This window comes from Micropterus salmoides, unplaced genomic scaffold (assembly GCF_014851395.1).
Source record: "Micropterus salmoides isolate LMB-PRFRI ecotype aquatic unplaced genomic scaffold, ASM1485139v1 Ms_hic_scaffold_16, whole genome shotgun sequence".
Lineage (NCBI taxonomy): Eukaryota > Metazoa > Chordata > Actinopteri > Centrarchiformes > Centrarchidae > Micropterus > Micropterus salmoides.
In genome coordinates, this window is record NW_024040707.1 from 14,218,214 (window position 1) to 14,231,474 (window position 13,261).

The 13,261-nt window shown below is 37.8% G+C and overlaps 1 pseudogene; it reads left to right on the forward strand.

The window, feature by feature from the left end:
* Positions 1-13,261, forward strand: part of LOC119905651 — a 44,345-nt pseudogene that overhangs the window by 1,108 nt on the left and 29,976 nt on the right.

A 13,261-nucleotide genomic window follows, 5' to 3' on the forward strand; every position in this document is an offset into this window, starting at 1 on the left:
AACAACAAGTAGATGTGCTCCAGCCAGCGGTCAGTCTGCTCCATAGCACCCTCACTTGGCTCTCACGCACTGCACCTTGTGGGGTTGCATATGTCAATCTTTATCTGGTCAAACAGTTGAGTTCCTCTTCTCTGCTGGTTCACTGCTGGTTTTTCTAAATGATCCACTTTTGATCAAGGGATGGATGAATTTGACGTTTTGGTGCAGCAGATATGTTTCAGATGTGGTCCGCCAGAGGTTCATCCTGTGCCTTGAGATTCATGCATTCATGGCAATCACTTTTAACCACTCAACAAAAAGGATTCCAGTGGAGCCCCTGCAGAGCGTTTTAAAAAACCAGCCTTTCAATCTCAAAGTCACTCATGTCTCTCCCCCATAAAGAACCTCTTGCCAGGGGCAATATCTGCGCATGTGTGTGGCTCTGATTGCGTATATATTCAGTCTGAGTGTTCCTAAACATGGATGCAAATACGTTGTTTGATGGCACCTTTCCATGTCACGTCGATACACCATGGCAACGTCACAATTTGCCTCGCCAACGTGTTCTCATTATGCAGTCAAGTTAGTAAATATAAAAACAAAGTTTGGTAATTAACAATTCTCATAACAATTTATGCAACACATCCTCATACCTAAACGACAAAATTGTTTTGTCCCTAAAATTACATGCGTTGACAAGCCACATGACGTTTAACACGTGGTAAATGTTGTGAAACGGTTGTAGTTTGGTTAGTTTTAGGCAACAAAACTACTTGCTTAGGAAAATCATGGTTTGGGTTAAAATAAGCACATTATGTAAGTCACGTGACGTTATTGAACTTAAAATTTGAAATTTGAAACCGCTATTAGAGGTCTTGGCCAAAAAATGTAAATATGGGTTGTAATAAGCTGCTGCATAATTGACCTATATGGCTGTTTTCTGGTGAGAACGGACTGGATTTATGCCAAATGTTCACAACTTTTTGTCCTTTTCATTACCACAACCTGTTTCTGGCACTGTACAGCACATATAAGCCCTCCCTCTCTCTACTGTTTCCAATTAGTCAATCGGCAGAAAATGAATTGCCGGATCTTTTGCTAATGGTTTAAATTTTTTCAATTTGCTGTTTTTATATCTTCAGGTTTTGTGGGCAAATTTTACAACATTTTATAGACTCAACGATGAATTGATTAATTGAGAGAAAATTATTGGCAGATGAATCAATAATGAAAATAATTGTTATTACGGCACTAGTTATTACAAATGTTTGTGTACACATAGAGCCTATATTCAGCGAGGGAAATTCAGAAAATTACATACAAAAACAAATTCATTTTTAAAACATGTGGGTTTTCCCACATACAGTGTGTTTTTTATAACTTTCCGAAGTTTCAAAGACTCAGTATCTGTGACTACAACATTCACACTTCCCTTGTCACTGGCTGACTAGTTTGCTGTAATGGACAACAGAAGAGGGGTACGTTTAAATTTTAGTGATGAGTCTAGGGCATTAATCATATCAGTGGAGGAAACCCCACTTGTTTGAAGTTTTCTTCCAAATTTCTGGCCCAGGATAAAGATTAGACCGGACATAGAACGTCGATCAAATTCAAAATTAATCGTTTTCGCCGTCGATATAAAGCTATTAATAGGTCTCCATGGCTAGGGAAAAGCGTTATCACACAGTTTGAGTAGCCTTACAAACATAAGTATTTTGGTTTTCCAGCTATTTCCCATCTTAATTTTTATTGCCATACAGAACAACAGGTGTCTAATTATTCGGACCTATGTTAGTGTGTGTTGATGATTTCCTTACCTGTCACACACATACACACACAAACATATTGCTCTGATTGTCTAAGTTTCTGTATTTGTAATATGGTACCATTTCACAAGTTGTCACAAATAAACTCATATAACATGCTCAAAAATATTGTGTAATACCTCTGACACCAGTAAAATTATACTGTAAATATTATACACTTTAGTTTGCAGCAGCAGCCATATGCCTGGACTACACAAGACTCTATTCATGACACTGTATGAAGTAGTGTGTGTGCGTGTGAGTATATACAGTCTCATGTATGTAGTGCAGGCATCTAGTGTGTTAGTAGACAAAAACACACACACTACTTTATACAGTTATTAATTTAGTTAGGCAACAAGGATAGTAGACAAATAAACCTATAATTTATTTGTAATTGCAAGGAGGAAATGTGTTTTTGAAGTGAACAATTATTAGAAATTATCAACAGAAGACAATGGGAGTACACCACCTGAAAAAATGTTAATGGCAGTCAGGCAGGTGAAGTTGAAGAACAAATCAATCAGTACAGCAAAGGATTTTTTCATAAATTACCATACTCTGACTCTGTATTGTGATTTGGAAAAGCAACTTGTTGATTATATTACTAGGTCAGCTGACATCTCTTTTGGCTTCATCTGTGTGGAGCCATTTTCAAACAGTATTCCAAAGGAGATGTGATTTAAGTGTGTGAAATGCAACAAATGGGCCCACGATACTTGCACTTCACCAAGCAATTTATGTGGGCCAGAACTGTGACTCTGAATACCCATCTGATTAGTCAGATACAGATGTCTGTCATACAAAAATGCACATTAGTTGTGTTAGTGTGCTTAAATACCACATCTTTTTTGTTAAGAATTTATACATTTAAGCAAGTTATCTTAAGTTCAAAGAAAGAGGTTGTGCTATTTAATGTGTGCCCTGCCAGTATTTTTTGTTTTGAATGAAATTATTTATTTTTCAAATTCTCCAGGCTTGATTGTTTTTATTTTTTGTTCTGGTTTGAATTTGAAATTTAAAATCAATATTCACAATTAAGTGCTCTAATTGTTTGATAATCCAGTGTGACAACTTAACTGCCGATCGGACAAATTGTCACAAGTGCACACTCTCTATTCAACAGTCACAGCCCCATAATGAGATAAGATATGAAGATGTAATGAATACAAAATGTGTGCCCAAGACATCCTTCTTTCATTTGGTATGACATTTGTACTAGTGTGATGTACGGTGCCCAGTAAATATTAGACAGTGTGAAAAATGTGACAACATAACACGCTCTCTCCTACTTTTCCCAGTAACTAGTGGTGTAAGGGATTACTATTTCCAAAACAGTAATACTATTACAGTTACTAATCCAAGTAACGCTGCATTATTGCATTACCAGAACGCTACGTGTTTTGTTGTACGTGTTTGCGGGACTGCACGGCAAGTAAGGGCCAGTTCAAATCGAGAAGCCGGATGTTCAAGTCAGCTGTTATCCAAAAAGCTTAAGGAAGAATGGAGATCCAGGGGGATAGGCGTTCTTTCGACATCTGTAAGTATTACCATTACTGTGTGTTTCACAGAAAGATGCAAAGAATATCCGTTGTAGACTTTGTGAGACCAGCAAAAAGCTTTCAACCGCGAACAATTCTGCATTCAATTTATTGAAGCATCTGCTGAAGCAGCACAGCAGTGTGTCCCTCAAAGTAATGAAAGTGATATAGTAACACAACTAGCTACTTTTAATACCCAGTTAGATCAATAAGTAAAGTAATATTATTACTTTTTTATGGAGTAATAAGTAAAAAGTAACTATTACAATTTCTGAGTAACTTGTCATGACAATGTGACAGACCATGTATGTAGACAGCTATGCTGTGAGCTAAACACACTAATTTTTACTGGAAGAAATTGTGAAACTCAAAATGCATAAGAAAAATATGAGATATCATAAACATGAATTGGACCAGAAGTATAAAAAAAAAAAAAAAAAGAATAACCCTAACCCTAATAAATAAAATGAATTACAACAAGATTAATGTCAGACCATGTATGTTATGCATGAAGACAAATGACAATACTTGGATAAGGATTACTGATAACATGAAGCTAGTGTCAGTTATAAATAATACCTAGCTTAAGCATGGTAGCTTATGTTTGCTGATGTTACATCATCCAGTTGCTTGTGTTAGCCAATGTTAGCTAGCTAATGTTAATATTCAGTCACTTGTGTTAGTTGTTAGGTAACATTAGGTGATGTTAGCAGAAACAAAAAATGAACAGAATGTCGTATTACACGTTGCCCTCAGACAGATGATTTGGTTTGCTTGGTTAGCAGTGAGAAAAACAAACAACAGTCACAAATAAGCAAAAAGAAAATAAATTACACACAATGCTTCAGAAGTAACAATGTAATTTAAACTGCTGTGGATATGTGTACACTGCAGCAGTTGCTACTAATTCATTTAGCAGATATATTAATAATTTACTTAATTTATTGATGGCAATAGAGGAAACTCAGGGGTAAACCAAAGTCAGAAGGATTCATCTTCTGGAAACCATAAATGTCTGTTCAAAACTTCATGGCAATTCATTTAAAAGTGGTGGACCAACCGACAGACATCGCCATACAAACCTAAAACTATGTTACAAATTTTGCTTTTCCACTTTTCACTACAAGCTAAGACATAAATGACATGTACCGTTGCATGACTATAGGATATAGCCTATGCCAGGAATTTCAACTCCTCATGCGTATTAGACTACACAACAGAGGGAAGATGGCCTTTTGCTTTTTAAAGGTCATGATCTGAGAGACATCGTTACACCACAGGGGTGAAAAATGAGGTGGCATTCATGGTACAAGTGAAGTGTAGTCACGATATGAATAGAGCACACAGAACAAGAAAATACTAATGATCAAGCTGGGATCACACCTGGATAGAAATAACATCTCATTACAGTCTGCCTATTTTAACAGAGGGACAGAGATAACAGATTTATGAGATCCATTGAGGCTGTACGCTGTGAGCTCTAATCAATAAGCTCAACAGGAGTGATTGTGATGTGAGAAGAGGAATTTTGTCATAGATGGTTCAAACCTGGTGGAGGTTGGTTCTTTCAAAAATTTAATTCATTTAGTTTAGCTCATATACTTTTTGAAAAACAGCTATTGACTTTTCTTGTAAATTACTTTCCTCTTCATTTGCATATTTATGTGTTTGCACCCTTTTAGCTCTTTCTTGTGATAAATAATACTTTCTAATTTGTTTTAAACATTAGGAATTCATTATCACAGCCTATGTTCAGGGGCTGCCTCGAGGTTGACCATAGAAATTTGAAAACTGACTTGGAAGAGTAAAAAGAAGTCATCCTTTGTAGTAAACAGTTTTTCATCTTTGCTGGGTCCTGTAAAGTAGGATATAGGATACTCAGAGTGTTGAATGTTCAGAATCTATAACAATGCAAATCAAAAAAGTAGTTGTGCAGTAACGCGTGTTACTGTAATATTATTACTTTTCCCAGCAAAGAGTAGTGTAAGAGATTACTTTTCTAAAACAGTAATATTATTACAGTTACTAATCCAAGTAACGCTGCGTTACTGCGTTACAAGAATGCACCATCCTTGGCGTGAATGCGCGACAGCCCGGCAGGTCAGCGGCACCAATCATACTTGTTCAAGTCAGTTGTTAGCCAAAAGGCTGAAGGAAGAATGGAGAAAGAGGGAGAGGGGCGTTCTTTCCACAGTTGTTAAGTACAGCTGCCATTATTGTGTCGCAGTCTAAGATGCAAAGAACATTGTCGTCCTTTGTAAACTCTGTGCAAAAAGCTTTCAACCGCAAACAATTCTAGATTTAATTTATAGAAGCATCTGCTGAAGCAGCACAGCAATGTGAAAGTTAGGTCTATGGAAAGAAACTCCGGGAGCTACTACCAGTGAAGCATGGACTCGTCGGGAAACAGTGGAGTTAAGCAACATAACGTTTTGTAAAAATATGAATAGCCTCTAATGCTCTTATACATGTGCTTGCTATAATTTTTATTTCAGCCGGTGGCTTTAAGAAACATTAGGCTTAGGCCTATGTGCTTTGTAAAAAACACACTTTTTGCTGTTGTTATGAATATGAGAGCCTATTAGTTAAAAAGTCAAGAGAGACTGCTTTGTTTGGGGGGGAGGGTGGTGGTGAAAGCAGTGTTTACCATTCATTGATTTATTTGTGGCGGCCTGCCACAATATCAAGGCTGAGGGCCACATATTGATTTTCTTTTTTTTTTTTTACTAGGCATAGGCCTAGGCTATTTAAAATCATATTTAATAGCAGAGCTGCGCGCAGCGCATATAGGCCTATCCGTGCAGCACCTCCTCTCGCTCGCTCCCTCTCTCTCCCTCTCTCTCTCTCTCTCTCTCATGAACACCACTGCACAAACCTGTCCAAATGTCGGAGACCCACCTTAGGGAGTGCTCAATTAATGTTAACGAATATAGCTGGGTTGTAGATGATTGCAGGCTGTATATAGCCAAGCTGGTAGTCAGTATCGACTGTGCAAACCCCTGCCGCGCTACACACTCTTATTCTGTGGGAAACAATGGAAAGTAATATAGTAATGTAACGAGTAACGTAAATAGTTACTTAAGTAAAGTAATATTATTAGTTTTTGATTAGAAGGCTCTCCTATAAAAGTATGTTTTAAGAAGGGACTTTAAGAAGCTGACCTGATTTCCTCGGGCAGGCTGTTCCAGAGCCTCGTGGCCCTGACAGCAAACGCTCTGTCCCCTTTAGTTTTCAGTCGAGACTCTGGAACAGACAACAGACCTCTGCCCGAGGATCTCAAGGTACGTGCTGGTGTGTATGGGACTAAAAGTTCAGAAATATAACAAGGCGAGAGGCCATGAAGAGCTTTAAAAGTAATCAATAGAATTTTAAAGTCAATTCTAAAACATAGTGGGAGCCAGTGTAATGAAGCTAAAATAGGAGTAATGTGGTCATATTTCTTTGTTCTGGTTAAAAGCCTGGCAGCTGAGTTCTGGACAGTCTGGAGTCGATCAGTAGATTTTTGGGTTAAACAGGTGAAAAGGCTGTTGCAATAATCCAGGCACGATGAGATGAAGGCATGTAAAATGGTCTCGGTGTCCTTAAAAATTAACATAGATCGAATTTTTGCTATATTTCTAAAAACATGATTGAACAAGCTTTGTGGTGTGCTGCTCGAAATTTAAATTACTATCAAACACCAAGGTTCCTTGCCACAGGCTTAATGTGATTTACTAGGGAACCAGCAGATGGCAGTATTTGTTTTGCCATCTGCTGGGACCCGATGACCAGGATTTCTGTCAGAGTTCAGCTGGAGGAAATTATTTGACATCCATTTTTTAACTTCACAAAGGCAGTTGTTAAGTGATATCAGCATTCCAGGGTCTGTGGATCTGACGGGCAAGTATATTTGTAGGTCATCAGCATAAATATGAAAAGAAATGCCATGTTTATGGATAATTATGTCCAAGGGGAAGCAGATACAAGGAAAACAAAATGGGTCCTAAGACCGACCCCTGAGGCACACCATATTTAACTGGACAGAATGAGGAGACATAGTTGTTTACAGACACGCAAAACTTCCTATTTGACAGGTAGGATGAAAACCATTCTAGGGCAGTACCAGAGATCCCCACCCAGTGCCTCAGTCTGTCTAACGTGATGTTGTGATCAGTGGTGTCAAAAGCAGCGCTAAGGTCCAGGAGTACCAGGACTCAGCACATACCTTCATCAGCAGACATTAAAAGGACTTTAAGCAGGGCAGTCTCATGCTATGGTACTTCCTAAAACCAGATTGAAACTTTTCAAATATTTTGTTATTTTCGAGTACAGTGAGCAGCTGTTTGGACACAAATCTTTCTAGAATCTTTGCAATAAAAGGCAGTTTTGAAATTGGTCTAAAATTATGTGGGAGGGAGGGATCTAAACCAGGTTTCTTTAAAAGTGGGTTCACGCAAGCAGTTTTAAAATGATCAGGGACACAACCAGTAGATAGGGAGCTGTTGAAAACAGAGATCAAATGGGGCCCAACAGAATCTATTACTTTCAGTAAAAATTTTGTAGGTATTACATCAAGTGGGCTGGAGGACACTCTCATTTGTGATACTGTTTTTAAAAGCTCAGACAAGTCGATGGGATAAAACTGGTTAAAACTTTCTTGTTGCTGGTGAGGAACCTCTGAGTAAGAGGCCGCGGGGGTAATAGAGGCTCTGATTGACACCACCTTATTGGTAAAATAAGATAAAAACAATTCACAGTCATCATTACTTCCAGCTGAGGCACAAGGAGGGGTTGGGTTTACCAGCTGATCCACAGTCTTAAACAGAAACCTGGGATTGTGTTTATGTGTAGTAATGAATTCAGAAAAATAGTGTGTTCTCGCATCCTTAACCATGTTATTATAGTTAATTAATAAATCCTTCAGACTGAGGTAATGGATGCAGGCAAAAAATAAGAAACCACACCACACAAAATCAAAAATGACTGCGTTGAAACACTCCTCTGACACCTGTGTCCTTGAGCAAGGCATCCAATCTTCAAATATCCAAATCCTGAGTTCATTGTCAAACTTACAGTAAAATCTTGGAAATGGGTGAAACAGTAGCCATTCACTTCATGTTCACAGTACTGTAGTGTTGTAAACACAGGGTTTACAATGGAGCTGCGGCCACCAAAATACGAGTTGAATCCTCTGGAGCAGCTGGTGCAGGAGATAAACAAAGGTCATGTCAATGCCAGATATTTGGTGGCGTTTATATAAAAGCATGTAATGACACCATGTGTGAGTAATGCAGGGTCAGATGAGGATTTCATTATAATACTGCAGCTGATAGATGAAAGCAAATATAAATGCAGAAAACAGATGCTATACAGTATTAAAAGTATTTTTTTATGGAAGTTTAAGCAGATAAACCCACTTTTTTGTGTCTTTGGACATGCTAACTGAAGTATTAGATGTCTGGCCGTAGACAAAATTAGACGCTTTCGAAAGCATTAAGACAAACAGCCCCAGTACAAAGCTGCAGAATTCTCTTCAGTGTTACAGTTGTTTTCAGACAAACTGGACAAATCTTTCATTAAAACAGTAAGTAAAGTGATTTGAGAGGTGAGGTTCAAACATTTGAATGTTCTTGTGAATTCTTACACTAGTAATGTAATGTCTATTTATAAATGATCTACCATGATGTTTTGTTTTACATGTTATTATACTTTTAAGGGTTTGCTCATTAATTTATGACCAATGATAGCAGGCTTACAGATGCTGTTTTAGTGTCCTTGTCAATTTGGTCGGTCAGTATGAGCTCTGGGGGCAGATGGTCTGGAATTGCCCTCTTAGGGCTGTTTAGATTGGGAGTGATTAATCCTTGGGTGGAGGTGCATGCACACACACATTCAGTATACAGTATAAACACACTTACACGGCATTCTACATGAAGCGAGAATGCAAACGTCCAGGAGCTAGAGAAATGTGTCAGTTATTTATTCATTGTTAGGCAGGGTAGTTAATTAATTTTAGCAGAGCAACTGAACAAAAGGACTTCAAAAAACGAGACAAAAAATTTGATGGCAATCCATCCAGTCTTGGACCAAAGTGGTGGACTGACTGACTTTGCTTTATTTGAATATTTGAAAAGGCCTGAAGATGTAAAATTGTCAGTAATTCCGATGAATAAAATTAAAGATTATATAAAAGTCTAAAAATGTTTACATAATTTTGTGTAGCAGAAATAATTTTTCTCTCCTATCCCATTAGTGATCCCGTAACACCTCATATTTATCATGTGACCTTTAGTGACAATCAATTCAATCAATTGAATCTAGCAACCTGAATCTTTTTATTGAAATTCTGAAAAATTTGTGAACATTGATGAAATAGATTGAAATTTAGCTTTTGAAATTAGAAATCGAGAAATTTCATATCATTTTGAAGCCATGCGGATGTAACTTAAACCTACATTCTATCTAACTGCCAGCAGGGGGCGAGTCCATTGTTTGCAAAAAGAAGTCTTGTTCCAATAGAAATAATGGTAAGATGACCCTATTTCTCACCTGATTTATTCCCTTAGTAAACACTTTCCTAATGAGTTTGTGGTCTCATGAGATAGTTTAAAGTCTTCTTCAATACAACACAATGTTCATTTAGTAAATTATGGTCCTATTTAGAGGAAAATAGACGATGAAGCAGCGCATGCCCTAGGGCATGACTACCCTGTGATTGGCAAACCCACAAACCAATGGGTGATGTCATGGTGACTACGTCCACTTCTTTTATACAGTATATATGGTCTAGCATGGCTCCAGCAAACTGGTGTGTCCAAATATTATTGCATCAATGATGCATTATTGTTGAACATTTAAATCACAAGATGCCACTAGGCTTGAATTTACACTATATTTATTGTACTCAAACGCTCAGCTGAGGTGATTACCTTCTTTGAGGAGAGCTAGAAAGGTGTTTCTCTTTTTAAAAATGCATTTTAATGCCTCATTTCGTGATGTACTGCACGTGTATAAAATCCTTAAGAATGCAGGAAAAAAGGTCTCTAAAGACCCAGAGGTCCTGACAAATGCTTTGTCCGGAGAGTGGGCTGACCCTGTCCGCCACTGTTTACAGGAGTTGCAGTAAGTAAGCGCACATTATTGAAATTAATTATTTCCAACAGGATTGTTTTAACTAAATTGCTTCTAAGAGTCATTCCTGATCTCCCTCTCTCAGGTGAATGATTAATGGCTGACAGAGCAAAGCAGGCTGGAAACAAATCAGTTAATTCTACTTAAAGGAAAACATTTTGCAGGAACTTGCTGATTTGCTGTTGGAAACAGAGCTAGATGAGAAACATAATTATAGTTTTTCATATTTGTTTTTAAATTTTTGACACAGGTTAATTTCTTCCAGTCCAGAAACAGTAGGCTAAACACGTGCAGGACGTGTTGGTAAGAAGGCAAACAAGCAGATTTAAAGGAAATAGTTTAACAGTTTGGGAAATACACTTTCTTGCCGAGATAATCGATACAAAGGTCATGTCTGTATGGTAAATACAAGGCTAGAACCAGCAGCTGGTTAGGTTAGCTTATCACAAAGAAGTTAAATGGGGAACAGCTAGCCTGGCTCTGTCAAAAGGCAAAAAATATGACTACCAGCACCTATTAAGTAAGTAATAATTAATATCTCATAAGAGTTGTAAAAACATCAAGTTGTGTTTTTTTTATGGTGAGCTGGGGTTTTTGTACATTAAGCAAACAAGATATAACTTAACATAGCTTTAGAGGTGCTGGTAGGCAGATTTGGTTACCTTTGTACAGAGTCAGGCTAGCAGTTTCCAGTTTTTACTACATTTACATTTATTCATTTAGCGACTTACAATTGCTATACATGTCAGAGGTTGCACACCTCTGGAGCAACTAGGGGTTAAGTGTCTTGCTCAGGGACACAATGGTGGATGGGTCATAGTAGGGTTTTGGACCTGGGTCTCTCACACCAAGGCATGTGTCTTGTCCATTGCGCCATCACCACTTTCTAACTTTCTACAGACTGTTTCATATTTAGCGTGAGAGTTGTGTACATTTTCTCGTTCAAGCAAGATTAAGTTGAACAAGCATATTTCATAAAATGTCAAACTACTGCTTCGTTAGTCTGATATGTGTGCACCTCCTGCCCTCCATAACAGAACCACAGCCCACTGAGATGGATTTAATCTGCTTGCCAGATGTCATCCACTGGTGTTTGAATTTGAATCAATTTGTCTGATTGCCCATACGTTAATGCAGAGTGTCCACCAGTGTAATTTCACTGAGAGAGACAAAAGGGTCACCTGATACATTAGCATAGATCTATGAATAATACACAAACCTCCTTCTCCTTCTAATGCAGATGATAATTCATTGTCTTTGCCTGCGTCACAGCTGTAGGCTAAAGGACATAAAATTCACCCATTATTATAATATCACATTATAAGTATTACCCATTGTAACAGAAGCAGTAGCATTATTATTATGATTATATGGTAATAAACAGGTAAGTAATAAGGGAACAGCGGTTATTAAAAGCTTATATATAATTAAACGTTTTTAATTAAATGTTTAATATATTTAAACATCAGACATTTTGTTTTGTTTACTTGTGTGTATGTTGTGTTTCATTGATCTTTTGTGTCTATATGGCTGAGTTGCAGTGGACATGAGCTGGTAAATGTGCATCAGGTATGATCTCATCGCAGAGCAGTGCTGCATTATGTAAATATGCTCTCATAATGCCACATGAAGGGTTTCAATATTTTGTCTTCCTTTTAATTCTACTGATGTATCCTCGGCTGATTTACAGCTTTAATAAGAACAGAAAACTCATGGACCGTTTGTCTGCACTGTCCAACAATACTGATATAGTTTTGCAAATCAGACATGCATTTTATCTCCAGCACATGACGGACGTGTATAACAGAGGAGGGGATATTTACAGTTCAGGAAGATAACTCATGTGCTTGTCTGTAATCCTTTGACTTGTCCAGCTCTTCAATTACTGATCACTGAATGAAGAGAGTGTCAGATACCAACTTTAATCCGTATAGAGTGAGAATGTCAGAATGTTGGATTAAGAGGGTTTTGCCAGCTTAATATATGTATGTGGTTAATTTTTATTACAAAATAAACCCACTGTGATGTAAGTGGGTTTATTTTGTCATATCTTCATATTGGACGAGTATTGTTACGTCAGATAACCATACCGTAGATGATCACAACATCACTGCACTGTAACAATGATATAATACTGATTTTAAGTGTAAACCACTGGAAAGGAAAAAGAAGCTTGACAAGGCAGGATTTTATGGCATTGATGTCACCACTGAAGATACAGCATTCATTTGGAGTCATGTTTCTGTCCACCTGATTAGTGTTAGTCCAATAGTCACTCTCTTCTAGCTCTGTTAAAACCAGAAAGAAGCTATAAAGCTCTGTAGAGCTGATGATTATATGATTAGAGGTGATAACTATCTGTGGTTTTTCACTACAAGCGACACTTTCATGAAAATGCATTTTCATAAAAATGCCATTTTAAGCATTTGGACAAACAACCGATGGTCTAATTTTTCCAGTAAGAACAGTCACAGATGAAACTATGAAACTATCATATCTTTCTTGTGCTCCCCTCTGACACCTTCTTTCTGAGGCACTTCACAGTGATATGACTAACTGGGGCTTTAATGGCTTTACTAAGGCCATGATCACAACACACTACAGATGCGGACACTTTGAGATTCAGAAGCACAGCGATAGATAAGACATGTGGGAACAGTGATAGAGCTTTCCTCTAATCTTCCCACGGATCTACAACATCTCTCCCACCCGGTTGTTTCAGACTGGAGATTATTAAATATAGTGTGGTCTAATCCTTTCTTGCTCATCGCTTTCCCTCCCACGGCTTGCTTTGCTCTCAGCGGTCCAGCCACATCACCAGGTCTG